Consider the following 13,249-nt stretch of genomic DNA (forward strand, 5'->3'; position numbering starts at 1 on the left):
GAACCAGGGGAATAAAACTTTTTTTAAAAACAAAGAAATAGGGTCTCCATTTGTGGGCTGCTCCTTTGAGGATCTTGTTTTTCTTTAGTAGGTGCACGTGCATAGTGGCTGGTTTTCAAATGACGTAGTGGATAGGGCATGGGTTTGGGAGTCAGAAGGTCATGGGTTCTAATCCAAGTTCCGCCACTTGTCTGCTGTGTGACATTGGGCAAGCAACTTAACTTCTCTGTGCTTCATTTGCCTCATCTGTAAAATGGGGATTGAGACTGTGAGCCCCACGTGGGACAAGGGACTGTGTCCAGCCTGATTTGCTTGTATCCACCCTAGAGCTTAGTACAGTGCCTGGCACATAATAAGCACTTAACAAGAGAAGCAATATAGCTTAGTGACAAGCAGCATGGCTTAGAGGAAAGAGCACAGGCTTGGGAGTCAGAGGTCATGAATTCTAATCCCAGCTCTGCCACCCATCAGCTGTGTGACTTTGGGCAAGTCACTTAACTTCTCTGTGCCTCAATTACCTCATCTGTAAAATGGGGATTAAGACTGTAAGCCCCAAGTGGGACAACCTGATTACCTTGTATCTACCCCAGCACTTAGAACAGTGCTTGGCCTATAGTAAGCGCTTAACAAACGCCATCATCGTCATCATCAAATACCATTATTATTATTATTGTTGTTGTTGTAAGTTTGGGCCAAGTTTTCCATTTGAAAAACAATCGATCGGTGGTATTTACTGAGCATTTACTATGTGCAGAGCTCTGTACTAAGCGCTTGGAAGAGTACAGTACAACAGAGTTGGTGGTCATGTCCTCTGCCCACAAGGAGCTTAAAATCTAGAGAGGGAGACATACTTTAAAATAAATAATGGATATATGCATAAGTGTTGTGGGGCTGAAGTTGGGATGAATATGAATTGCTGAAAGAACAGCCTTAAGCACTTGGGTGCCTTTGAGAACCTGCGATCTTAGTGGATTCTTTCTCCTTCATATTATTTTACAAAATGGATCTTTACACATTGTCAGCTGAGAAAGGTGAGTTTGCCCTTGGGTACTCAGGCCCTCAGCCACCCCTGCCACCCAGGAGGATGGAGGGAGAGAGGATAAGGCAGAAAAACTCTGTCTTTCTGGACTCTTTTCTAAATTTAAATGTTTTCTTCATGGTTTTAACTTGCAGGATGATGGCTCTGTGGAGAAAATCCTCCCAAGAAGAAATCGCATATTTTAAAATGAAATTTGGAAATTTAAAGTTTTCTGTTTCTCTTCACCCTGTCTCTTCCTTCCTCGCCTTGCCTCTCCCTCCCTTCCCACCCCTCAGTTTACCTGAGTAGACAAAAGGCATGTCCCCTCGACTCCTGCCCCTCCCCTGCCCCAACCAAGTCCCCTGGCACTGACCAGGAGTAGTTCCTCCTCCAGTAATGCGTGTGAGTTGCCAACCAAAGAAGTGCCACTAATCCTATGCTTTCCAAATTCATAAATAACTGTTTATGCTTTCACTCTAACATGACTCCCTGCTACTATTCTCTCATCACCCTTGATTGTAATTAGTCTATGTTTTTTTTCAATTCAGAGTATCCTAGAAATAATTACTATAATCAGGAGTCCCTATCAACGTCCCCCATTGGAGGGTGAAAGAAACTTTAGTAGATGGTTTTAGAAAACTTGCATGGCATATTCAAGTCCTGACCCTCACCGTGGTTTAAGTTCCAGGTCCAATGAAGATCTTTTGATCTGGACATAGGTTAACACCTTCTAGAGGTCAGGCTGTAAACCAAGTGATTTTACGGTTTGGGATGCAGATTTGAGATGTGTTTAGTTGCTAGGGGGAAATGGCGAGAGTACTGTGACTGTAGTTTTAAAGCCAGGAATCAGGAGATGTGAAGATTGAAAACAAAACAAACTGTGTAATAATACTAATAAATACTTGTGTTAAGTATTTCCACTGTGCTGTATACAATATAGTCATATTAGATGTAGTCCCTGTTTCACATGGAGCAAAATACCTAAAAGGAAGGGAGAAGATGTGTTTAATATCCATTTTACAGATAGAAAACTGAAGCAGAAAGAAGCTGACTCCCAACGTCTGGACTCTTCTAGCTGTGGGAACAAGGGCCAGGGAAAGTTGAGGGGAGAGCTGGTTTTACATGTCCTGTATGCTTTTGTTTACCGATAAATATAAAAGCTGACAGAATGGCAATTAGATGCAAATTGGCCCTGTTCTCTCAAAATCATCAATCTAAATGCTGCTTGTCATTATACTGCTCAAAATCTAGGTTTAATGTACATAATCATTGATGGGCTAGGCATTCCCATCATGAGCTAGGCAGACAAATTCTGATAAATACTCTCTGTCAGATGAGAGAAGAGTCTGGGAGAAATCGATTGGCTTTTTCCAGATTTCTCTAGTGGTCATCAGGCCTGGGAAATACATGAATGTTGAGGACTTTTTCTCTTGTAGATACATTCCCTCGAGTGCTGAAACTCATTTTAACCACCTACCTCTTATGCCCTGAGCCTTTTCATTTCATCTAAAGAGTCGCAAACATTAAGTGTAAGAAATAACCAACTGCTTTAATCATAACATTAGTCATTCTCATAAAGACACACATATCTGTGCTTCTGGCTTTGGGTAGCGGCAGGTCCACTTGGTAGGAATTATGCTTACAGATGGCACTGATTAGAAAGTAGAAACAGTACCAGGATAGATCTTGTGTAACCCGGTTCGGCTGGCATCTGGGCATGCTGCAGAAGAAAAATGAATTAATAATCGAGCTAATTCAAATGACCAAATGTGTAGTCAAGGTATCAAAGCTCACTGTGCCTGGGAGTCAGAAGGAGCTGAGTTCTAATCCCACTCTACCACTTGCCTGGTGTATCATCTTGGGCAAGTCACTTCACTTCTGTGTGCCTTCGTTCACTAATCTCTAAAATGAGGATTAAGGCTATGAATCCTATTGGATGACAGGGACTGTGTCCAACCCGATTATCTTGTAACTACCCCAGCCCTTAGAACAGTGTCTAACACATAGTAAGTGCTTAACAAATGCCGCAATTATTATTATTATTATTATTAATAAAACAGGGCATAGCCATTCCACTGTAGGGATGGTGAGGGAAGGTTTCTGAGGGAGCCACATAAGGAATAATATTACTGGGTAATCCAGAATTGGTGGTCAGTACCCTTTGCCTTGAATACCATTTGAATCTAGTTTCAAGCCCTGGCCGACTTTTCAAAGGCAACTTTGAAGAAATAGCATTAACTCTACTGTCTTGACTTGTAGTGTTTTCACTGCGGGTTTGAGAGCGAGTGGGCAGCCACAGCTATGACAAAATTCCCCAGCAAAATGGAGCTATGTTTCCTCTCCCGGACTCCGCGCTGCAAGGGTGGATGAAGCCGGATACTCATTCAACAAAAGGAACTCTGAATGTAAGGGGAAAAAAATGTGAGAACGGAGGGGGTCTTTGAGAAGCAGCGTGGCTCAGTGGAAAGACCACGGGCTTTGGAGTCAGAGTTCATGGGTTCAAATCCCGGCTCTGCCAGTTGTCAGCTGTGTAACTTTGGGCAAGTCACTTAACTTCTCTGTGCCCCAGTGCCCTCATTTGTAAAATGGGGATTAAGACTGTGAGCCCACCGTGGGACAACCTGATCACCTTGTAACCTCCCCAGCGCTTAAAACAGTGCTTTGCATATAGTAAGTGCTTAATAAATGTCATTATTATTATTATTATTATTATTATTATTATTATTATTATCCCTTTGACCACTTTTAAATTCTGATAAGCCCTTGATATGGCGATGATGGAGTCCCCCATCTGAAGGGACCAGCGAGCCTCAGTTCTGAGACTTGAGGCTTGAAAATCTGCATGAGGGAATTGGTTATAGTGATAGAGGTTTGCTAGGTTTCACTTGAACTCTATCCCAGCTGCTCATGTTAATTAATTAATTAATAATGGCATTTGTTAAGCGCTTACTATGTGCTAAGCACTGTACCTGTCAATGCAGAGAATGAGAAGATGGGCAAGGGCACAGAATGGCACAGTGCCGTGGCCATGTGAGGTTTTTGCCCACGCCAGCCAGTTCCAGGAAGAACTGGGACTAACCTAAGTTTCCTGATTCCCAGACCCCACTGGACCAGTAGCAGGGCTGACGTATTAAAGATAGAAACACTGTAATTAATAACAATGGTATTTGTTAAGCACTTTGTGCCAAGCACTGTACTAAGTACTGGGGTCGATACAGGATAATCAGGACCTACATGGGGCTCATAGTTTAAGTGGGAGGGATGTGAAGTGGAATGTGAAGAATATTTTACTAGGCTTTTTTTAAGTGTATTTGCTAAATGCTTACTATGTGTCCAACATTGTTTTAAGCACAGAGATAGGTACAAGCTAATTAGGTTGGATAGAATCTCTGTCCCGTATGAGGCTCACAGTTTAATTAGGAGGGAGATGGATATTTAATCCCCATTTTGCAGTTGAGGAGCTGAGGCACAGAAAAGTGAAGTGACTTGCCCAGGGTAACACAGCAGGCAGTTGTCAGAGCTGGGAATTGAACCCCAGTCCTCTGAGTCCCAGCCCCATGCTCTTTCCACTAAGCCATGCTGCTCCTATATTTATGATGGAAGGATGTAGACTCATTACAGCTGCTAGGCATTTGGATCCTGTTAGCCATTATACACTGCTAACTTTCTTCTACATCATCCTAGTTTTCAATCAGTTGGAAAATCACTTAATATGTAGTGTAGAATTATGATCTGTGGCGGTGCTAAAACTTTGTTAAATGTGTTTGATGTGCCATTTATAGATTGCCACCAGCATAAGGACATCAAAAGCCATCAGTGTTTAAAAGGACTTGGTGAAGACTGCATATTTGTTAATAAGCATTTATTAAAATGTGTGGGCATGCATGCGTGCTCAATGTTCATCGGTGTGAAAGGAAAACATATGGGATTTAGATGGACCTCAAACTTTTTAGTTGCTGCAATCAGGGATGCCATTGTGAAAATCTGGTCTCCTAGGTAATAGGACTTGTCTCCATGACATTTTGAAGGATTCATCATTTGGCAACTTCAAAATTTTCATAATTAGGCTATAGTACCTAGAGATTTAGATAGACTAAGATGAATGGCAAATTTTACACTTTTGGTGTTAAAATTAATCCCGAAATTTTCTCATGCATCCTGCATTCCTAAGAGCAGCGTCTGGAGTGGTTTTGTTATAAGCCTTCAGAACTGGAAAATAGGGGACTTTTTTTGCGCAGGCTGTTGTATATTATCAGCAATAATACCAGAAAATTTAATGTCTTTAATGCAAGCTGGTTAGACCATCTCATCTTAAATTTAGCATTTGGAGCAGAACAATTTATTGACATCTACAAAAAGGCTGTTTGTGCCACTGCTGAAGATGAAGGCTCAGAAAAATATTTTAAATCTTCTGGTTCTGATGGCAGATCCTAGAGTAGGATTTTTACTGAAGTGCTTTTTTTAAAAAAAAAAAATGTTGAAACAGTCCAAGTCAAAGCTTCTGCTCCCAGCTTTTTGCTCCTTGTAAGTGGTTGTTTTCGAAGAAGGGTTGGTGTGAGGTCAATAGATAATGCGCCTCCAACTTCTTCAATACCAGAAATTCTTCCCCCATAATCTAAAACATCATGTCTTCTGAAGTATAATGGAATGGCTATATAGGAGAATAGATGTTGCAAGCAACACCAAATTTTAGCAGTCCTCATTTGCAGTAAATATTTTGTTTACGTATTAAGCCCCGATGGTATCTCAAGCACTGAGAAGCAGCATGGGCTAGTGGATAGAACATGGGTCTGGGAATCAGAAAGACCCTGGTTCTAATGCCAGCCCGCTACCTGTCTGCTGTGTGATTTTGGGCAGGTCACTTAACTTCTCTGTGCCTGTTATCTCATCTGTAAAATGGGGGTTACGATTGTGAGCCCCATGTGGGACATGGGCTCTGTCTAATCTGAATAGCTTGCATCTACCCCAGCATTTAGTTCAGTGCTGGCACATAGAAAGCACTTAACAAATACCATAAAAAGAGTGACTCAGATTTTGAAGGAGGGGGAGGCAACTGGGCTCTGTTTGGGTTCTAGAAAACAACGGAGTCCATTCACATGATCTCAATTTTGATCTGTATTTGGGAAGACTTACAGTGATGTCACATCATTTCTCTGTGCCTCAGTTCCCTAATCTATATCAGGGGGATGAAGACTGTGAGCCCCCTGTGGGACAACCTGATCGCCTTGTTACCTCCCCAGTGCTTAGAACAGTGCTTTGCACATAGTAAGTGCTTAATAAATGCCCTCATTAATTATTATTTATTTATCAAAGGTCTTTTTTTATAATGGTAAGCACTTACTGTGAATTGGGCACTGTTCTAAATGCTGAGGTAGATACAAATTAATAAGGTGGGACACAGTTCCTGGCTCACAATCAAGCAGAAGAGAAAACAGGTATTAAATCCTCATTTTACAGGTGAGGAAACTGGTGCACAGAGAAGCAAAGTGAAACTGATGCTAATTTGCTCCCTTAAGACCAGTTCTTTCAAGTGCTTGCCCTCCTCCCTCTTCTCTTCCAGTCAAGGACCCGTTGACAAACATTACTCCCCTCACTGAATTACAGGGATAACAGGATTGCTGAGGAAAGGAGCCTCCCTCCACAGCCTGGTGGAATCCCCTGGCCTGCCTAAGTGGGCCATTCATTCATTCAATCATATTTATTGAGCGCTTACTCCATGCAGAGCACTGTGGCTGGGCTAAGTCCCTCATTAGGACACTAGCATTCAAGGTGGCCACTCCGTCAGCTAACCTTGGCTATCTGTTGGGGTATTGTAAGGATTCATCTTGTCTTCCCGCTTGTATAGCACCCCTCCCCAAAAGCCACTGCTGCCCTGGGCCATCATTCCCAACAGATTCTTCAGTCAATCAGTCAATCAACCAAAGGCATTATTTGAACGCTTACAGTGTGCCCAGCATTGTACTAAACACCTGGGAAAGTAAGATAGAATTGGTAGACATAAACCCTGCCATGAAGGAGTTTACAATTCGCCTTTTTAAATGTGAAAAGAAGCAAACAAGTGTGTGAATTGCCTCCAACATGTCTTTATTTCTTTCAGTATTAACACCCCAATGTAAGTTAGATTAAGTTCATTTTATTGGGTTGAGCTTTTTTGAATTCACTTAGATCCTCTGTAAAATATTGCAAGAAAACTACATTTCCTTGATCTCATTTAAAGTGATGTATTAATGTTTGAAAGATAAAATGATTTTAAAAAACACACAAAAGAGTTGCACAATGGAAAACATACATGTTGTCAATTCCATTTTCCTTGCCTTTCTATGCTATTAGGAGAGATACTTTCCCCTCTGTGGGATAATGCCTGTTCCCTAATCTTGATAAAAGTCACAGAAACTTCTGATTTGTTAACTTGCGATATAATTCATTTCTCTATTACTCTATTAAGATGACAGAGTAGCAAATGTAGCCAATGCATTTTTCCTCCCAGTCTGACTGAATTGATTGTGCTAGTGAAACTGTCATGTCTCCAGAGGCTGAAGCTGAAGGCGACTGATAACGTGGATGAAATACCAAAAACCTTTCAACCTCCTTTGGGTAGCAATCACCTTGTTAGGGCCTTGAAAAGATAGGGCAGATCTGGGAAGAAGAGATCTTTTCAGCAATGGAAAAAGAAAGGAACAAATCTTCCTTCCAAAGATACAGTCCCCAGCACTGAACTCCATTGATCTTTATCCTGTTAATTGGAAAAGTTGTGATAACTAGGAAGGCAAATGGCCCAGTCAGAGGAGGGAAACATGGAAAATAAATTATGAATTTACAAATGGAAACACAGTGGGATAACTCTTCAACATAAATGGCACGAAGAACCATTCCGGGGTCAAATTCCTGACCTAATTCAATTGTACTGGATTGTTGCTACATATGAATAGATGTGTGTGGCTTTGAAGTTCTGTTTCAGCTAAAACTTGCCTCCAGTCTCATGGACTCAAAACACACACACACACACACACATACACACACACTAATTTGCCAATGGAAAACTAAAGAAATTTCCACCAGGTCAGGATGTGCCTGTAAAAACTTGGCAAAGATCACCTCATCATCACCATCACTGTTAGTTTTTGCCTTTTTGAGCATCTACTGAGAGTGAAGCACTACACTAAGAACTCAGGAAAAGTACGGCAGAAAGCGGACACAGTATCACTGTCCACTAGCTGCTCATGCTCTAATAGGGGTGAAAAGACAGGCACAAATTCATTACAAGTACCAGATGCAAGAAGAACAAGAAGCATATACTAGAAAGTAGCTCAAATGTGTGAAACATACCACTACCATTAGCGCACAACTTTCCAAACCTATTGGAAGCCCAGCTTTTTCTGAGCTATTAAAACCTGGAAATATATATATATATATGATTCTGAAGGACTTGTAGGGATTATTTGTTTCATTGAATTGCATCTAAGCCATTGCAGATGGAAGGGCATCTCTCCTGCATAAATAATTCTCAGTGCAGGGAAGAGTCCAAAACATTCCTCCTCCCCTGCATAGTCTCCCCCATTAGACTGCAAGTTTTCTTTATGCAGAAAATATGTCACTTCTTTATTGGATCCTTATCAAGCACCTAGTGCAATGCACCACACCAAGTGGGCACTCAATAAATACTTAGTACTACCTGAGGCTCAGTTTATACATGCCTATGACTACCTTATACCTACCCCAATGCTTAGTGCAGGGTTTGGCACATAGTAAGAGCTTAACAGAGAAGCAGTGTGGCTTAATGGAAAGAGCATGGGCCTTGGAATAAGAGGACCTGGGTTCTAATCCGGTTTCTGCCAGTTGCTTGCTGTGTGACCTTGGCAAGTCACTTGATTTCTCCGTTTCCTCACCTGTAAAATAGGGATTCAATGCTTGTTCTCCCTCCTACTTAGACTCTAAGTTCCATGTGGGAAAGAGACCGTGTCCAGCCTAACAGACCTGTACTTACCACAGTACTTAGAACAGTGTTTGACGTATAGAAAGCGCTCAACAAGTACCATAAAAAACATAAATACCTTACAGAATACTTCAATTCTATAATATATCATGGGCCTCAGTGATCCAGATGTTTCAAGCAGACGTGGAGGGTTTTTTTTCCCCTAGAGCTAGCTGTGGGGAAAGGCTTATAATTTGGAGAATTCAAGTTCAGGTGTTTATTTTAGGCTCATGCACGTTCTCAAGGAATCTAATTTAAAGCCATTCTGCTGAAATCAAGCCCATTCTCTCTTAGCCCCTCCTCGGTAAAATTGAAAAAGTCAGTCACCTTCATCCAAGTAAAAACCCCTAGCATATATCTCAGTAATGGCTTTGAAAGATGGTCCTTATTTTCACAGGCAGTGACATTTGGAAGGAAAATTTTCATTGTTTATGTGTACGAGGTGGTCAAAAATACTGCAGCAAAGCAGCTACAGAGCATTATGTTTTCGAAATGATGGAAGGCTAAGACAATTTCAAATGATGAAAGAAATAAATCAGATTGCACTGTCCTCTGCACTCCAAATCAGTTCGGTTTTCCCACTTAAAAATTTGTTTCTTCATTTTCTGTAAAGGGAGATCTCCCAGTCAGGGTGTAAAGTATAGATAGTCCTGTTAGAGTTCAGACATGCCATCAGCAGTCTTGTTTGAAGAGATGGATGAGGGAATTTAAAGTCAGACGAAAGATCAGATTTCTCTATCTTGCCTATAAAGACTTTAATGTGAGAGCATCCCATTTCTAGGAAACTACCATCTCCTCACTGTCAGAGAGAATATGCCGGTGATCAACTTTCTTACAGGTTTAGTACCTTGCTCATCTGACGGGATATGCTTCGATATTTTTAATATCGTTACACTCCATCTACATTTGATAGGCTCTGATCTAGTGTGGGTTTTAAGGATATTCACTTGTCAGTTTGCATAAGAGCAACATGGTTTTTAAAATAAAAAAAAAAATAAGGGTGGGAAAAAAATAGAAAAAAATTTCGAAAAATAGAAAACTCATATGAGTGAGAACAGGAAAGCCCGTTAAGGGTGAAAATTGGCAATTTGGTAGGTTAAAGGGAATTTGAAAGCTGATAATGAAAGATTCTTCAGGAATATCAAAAATCATGAAACTAGCTAGAGAATCAGTGAGGTCTCCAGACCGTCATGGTTCAAAAGGTAAAATAGGAAATGAAAAGGACATCGATGAGCGGCTTGATGAATCCTTTGATACAGCCGTTACTAAAGAATTAAGATATTAGAAAGATCCCCACTTCCAATTTTTTGGTTAAAACAGACGACAGATCAAAGGAATGGGATCAAAATGTAGGGAAACCACAGGATGTTTTAAACTAGATTATTGATCAACTAGATAGTTGCACATAGTAAGTGTTTAACAAATACTGTTATTATTGTTATGTGTTTGGACATATTCCTTGGTTTTCAGGGGAAAGAACCAGAGTCCTTCTTCAGGGAGAGGGATCAAATTGTTGTTTCTGAGGATATCCATTTTGAGGTTTATCCCCTTTCCGGTAGCCCAAAATTTAGCACACTGAAATTTCGCACTGCCCCTTTCTAAAGGGCATCCTGGCCAGATGTCTACTCTGCTTAATTAACTTGTTACATGTGGTAATTTTGATGTGGAAATTGGGATTATCTGGGTCTCAAACTGAAACCAATGTATTCATTACCTGACAAGCTTCCCAACCCGCTTAGCACAAAAACTTCCCCACCTCCAGAGGTAAACGGCTTTGAGAAGCCGTGCCAATTTTGTGTGTTACTGAAATAAACATTTAAGAATAATATCTGGTCTGAATAGCAAAAATTCTGAGCTGTCCGTGGAGAGGTGAAAGGGTCTAATGTGGGTAGGGAACAATAGAGAAGCAGCGTGACTCAGTGGAAAGAGCCCGGGCTTTGGAGGCAGAGGTCATGGGTTCAAATCCCACTCCACCAATTGTCAGCTGTGTGACTTTGGGCAAGGCACTTCACTTCTCTGGGCCTCAGTTACCTCATCTGTAAAAGGGGATGAAGACTGTGAGCCCCCCGTGGGACAACCTGATCACCTTGTAACCTCCCCAGTGCTTAGAACAGTGCTTTGCACATAGTAAGCATTTAATAATGCCATTATTATTATTATTATGTCTGCTAACTCTATTACATTGTACTCTCCCACGCACTCAATACAGTGCTCTGCACATAGTAAGTGCTCGATAAATACCATTGATTTATTGTGATAGTGGATTAAGCATAGGAACCAGATGAGAGGAAGAATGTTAATCCAAGGATCAGTTTTTAGTATGTATTAGTGATCTTGAGTAAGACACTTTAACTTCGTGTTAGGATTTATCAGGCCTAAAATGAGGTGAGAAAATATCTTTCTGCTTCATAAGAATATTCCTAAAACTAGCCAGGGCACACTTTCTGAATAATCCTGCCTCTCCTTCATCAATCTAATCAGACACTTAGCATTTTTGTGTCTTTTGACTTTAGCCTTTGAGCTCCTTGTGGGACAGGGACTTGTGACCAACCTGATTTAGTTGAATCTTACACCAGGGCTCAGGACAGTGCTGGGCACATAGTAAGTGCTTAACACATACCACCAGTGCACCTTGGCTTTGTCTGTTTGTTTATTCTTTTTTTCCTTTGCTGTTGTTTTAACTGGTTACCTCTCAGTTGGCATCTTATGTGTCTGTCATATTGTTGTGTTGTATTCTCCTCAGTGCTCAGTACAATTCCCTGCACACGGTAAGTGCTCAATAATTACAATTGATTGACTGATCGATCTAACCCACCCCAGGCACAGAAATGGCTCATCGTTTCCAATTTCTGGGGAAGAGGACAGCAGGGTGTTTCAGCAATCCCCAGTAAGCGAATATGTAGGTAGGGAATGTGTCTACCAGCTCTGTTGTAATGGACTCTCCCAAGTGCTTAGTACAGTGCTCTACACAGAGTAAGTGCCCAACGAATACTATTGATTAATTAAATGCCTTTGATTGATTAGTTCAAGCAGTGGAGAAGGGTGGAGATTAAAAGGTTTGGATCTGGAGGACAAATAGAGGAACTGACCATGGTTTTGTAGAAAACTTTTAAGACTTTTGGGATGGAGGAAAGGCTGGATGACAGAAAGGCATGAGAAGATGGAGAAGTTTCACACCAACTCCACTAGACTACACCTCCTTTGCCCCTTCCCCTCATTTCTTCAAATTAGCCAAAATAATGAACCCCTCAAACAAAGCCATTCAGCATTTTGGTCCCTCTAGGAGCATTCGATCGATTTCCACTAAGGAAGATGTGCATTTTGCTCCGCAGAAACTGGTTCCCTTTTCCTGCAGTGTCAGCTGGTGATGAGCATCGTGAAATGATTAATATTTTCCTTTCATTTCTCCTCCCATTGAAGGCTATGGAATCTTCATTTCCCCCTGTAGATTGCCTTGCTGATTTTAATCTTGGGTTCAAAATGGAAATTTTAATGTGGCAGCATTGGACATTATTATTAGTGGGCTTTGTTCTGCGGTGAATAGTCATGCATATTTAACCGTTAATTTGAGTCCTTCCCACTTCTCCAATGAGTTAAAGCTGAAGGATATCCCATGCATGTTGAGTCTTCTCTTTGCACAGGGACACCGAGTTGCCTCTCCTGCTTTATCACTAGAACTTGGCATTCATTTATTTTAAGCTGGAGCAGATCCTGGTGGCTTTAGTGATGGAAGCAGCGTGGCTCAGTGGAAAGAGCACGGGCTTTGGAGTCAGGGGTCGTGGGTTCGAATCCCAGCTCCACCACTTGTCAGCTGTGTGACTGTGGGCAAGTCACTTAACTTCTCTGTGCCTCAGTTCCCTCATATGTAAAATGGGGATGAAGACTGTGAGCCCCCCGTGGGACAACCTGATCTCCTTGTAACCTCCCCAGCGCTTAGAACAGTGCTTTGCACATAGTAAGCGCTTAGTAAATGCCGTCATTATTATTATTATTATTATTATTATGGACCATCCTGGCTGAGCAGCAGTTCAAGAACCGATCCTTGTGTTTGCAAAGTTTGATCTATCTACTGAGGAAGATGTATGCGGTTCAATTGGGTTAGAGCCATTCACTCATTCAGTCCAACGGGGTCTGTTTCGTAAATGCTTTCTTTCCACTTACCATGTAGTTTTCTCAGAATTCATTGCATCCACATTCTCCCTCCTCCTCCCACTACTAAATCTAAATCTACTAAATCTAAACACACTAAACACACTAAA

General features: G+C 41.3%; 1 protein-coding gene across 3 annotated transcripts in view; it reads left to right on the plus strand.

The window, feature by feature from the left end:
- Positions 1–13,249, plus strand: part of GRM5 (glutamate metabotropic receptor 5) — a 205,589-nt gene that overhangs the window by 76,626 nt on the left and 115,714 nt on the right. The window lies entirely within an intron of this gene.

The sequence above is a fragment of the Tachyglossus aculeatus genome, chromosome 20 (genome assembly GCF_015852505.1).
Source record: "Tachyglossus aculeatus isolate mTacAcu1 chromosome 20, mTacAcu1.pri, whole genome shotgun sequence".
Classification (NCBI taxonomy): domain Eukaryota; kingdom Metazoa; phylum Chordata; class Mammalia; order Monotremata; family Tachyglossidae; genus Tachyglossus; species Tachyglossus aculeatus.